Source organism: Gavialis gangeticus, unplaced genomic scaffold, assembly GCF_001723915.1.
Source record: "Gavialis gangeticus isolate Ggan-Ray unplaced genomic scaffold, GavGan_comp1, whole genome shotgun sequence".
Classification (NCBI taxonomy): Eukaryota; Metazoa; Chordata; order Crocodylia; family Gavialidae; genus Gavialis; species Gavialis gangeticus.
Window position 1 is genome coordinate 124,210,858 of NW_017729025.1, and position 2,016 is coordinate 124,212,873.

The following is a 2,016-nucleotide window of genomic DNA, read 5'->3' on the forward strand; positions in this document are numbered from 1 at the left end:
AAATATGGAAGGCTGGCTCCATGATATATATGAGTGTCTCTTCAGCTAGAATGAGCAGTTTGTTTTAGTGATAGATATTGTAGTTTGAGCTGTGATAGAATCCTTCTCAAGTTTATATGTCGTGGGCTATCGTTTATGAGAGACTGTGTGTTTCTAAATGGTGAAGGTCATGGCTGATGGCAAAAGTAAAAGCAGTGGTGATTCATTAAAAATAGTTAATAGGGCCTGCAGCTGACAGGGATAAATAGCAACACGTTGTTTTTCAACCCACAAGCAACTAGTTTAGGCAATGTTTCTTCTGTGTTTTCTACCACCTCCGATTGCCAGACAGTTGTGAACATACACACAGACATAAGCAAGATTGCTTCCATCCTGTTAATAATAGATGTAGGATGGGTTTCCAGAGAGAATGACACTGCTAGATACAGATTTTCCACCAGCAGCTCGGGCAGTTTGGCTGAACATTCACCACTCAGTGATTTGTTTGCTAATAATCAAGACTGTACATTACATTGAGTTCTTAGCGGTCAAATATGCATCTGATATGCACTTGTGCTAACTGCACTGCTGGGTCCCCATCTCAACATCCTTAACTCCAATTAATCTCCCACTGAAGACAACATAAAGTCAATGGGAGTTTTGCCTGAATAAAGGACACCAGGATGGGACCTCTGGGCATTAGAACAGCTAAAATACTAATAAGACTTTTTGTTTGGGCTGTATGTTAAACATATTGTTCCCTTAAGCTGCTTTTATTTTGTCTAGGAAAAGAAACCTAACAACCCAATAAAAAGATTACAAATTTTTTTAATTGCTTGCTTAAGATGGGGGGTACTTTAATCCACTTAGAAAAAGTTCACAAAATGATTTAGCTAAAGCTGTTTGGATGTACATTTGGGAAACAGCTTGGTGAATGCTTATATCTCATAGACACAGCCCTGGGGCTATCTACAAATGACAAACTATAGATTTCCACTTTGTTATTTTATACACAGAAAGCATCTAATGATACTGTTATATACACATTACTTATAAAATAATCATAGAGCAGTGATGCACAGCATCAGGAGAGGACGCCAGTTCCTTGTAGCTTATCACATCTGAGTTTCCTGTGCTTTTGTGAAACAGTGGGCAAAATGGCCCACAATTTTGAAAGAGGCAAGAAAAGAACATTAAATCTGTATCTGTTTTTGTGCAAGCTGGTGTAGTTCCATTGAAGTCAATAGAACCTGAACCTCAGCTAGTAGAAAACTGCACCCATCCTTTGGATTCAGTGCAGTAAAATAAATTTACTGGCCCTATCTATGGCTGTATAAATGACACTAGAGATGCCCCATGGGCTGCAGTCCATAAAGGCATTCATCCTGGGGAGAAGGGAGGCAGATAGCAAATCTCTAGCTGTACTACATGTCAGCCATAGACATGTACGCATGTCACCTGCACTACATGTCAGCCATACACTTTCTTACATGGCTCAGAGTGCTCACGGTCAAGGGTTCTCCAGCTAGAATGGAAAATAGAGGGGTGGGAGCAGGGAATAAAAAAATGTATGTTAGGATTGCAGGGGGCTGGGTAAGGACTCACCTACATTTTATCCTTTCCCCTACGTTGCACACCACATACCTCCATGATTTATGAAGGAAGCTTTCCACAATATCAGTTAGGGGATTTTAGAAGAAGAGGTTTGTTTTACTTTACTTTTCTCTCTTTTGGCCCAATTTTCTAAAATGCTGAGCACATACAGCTCCTGTCCTCCCCATAGCCTCCAACCCTGCCAGGCCCCCCTCTTCCTCAGTCTTTCCATTTACCTAATCCCCTTCCAACAAAGATGTGATTTGGAGCCTAACTGTTTAAGCTATATAGAAAATAGTCACTAATGGGTGCACCTACATGTGCATTAAGGCACTTTTTCTAATGTACATTAAATTTAGTGCTTCCAATGTGAGGTACTAAAGAAATGCACATTAGGTTGCCTTAATGTTCAGTTATGAATGCATATTGTTTTTAAGTGATGCT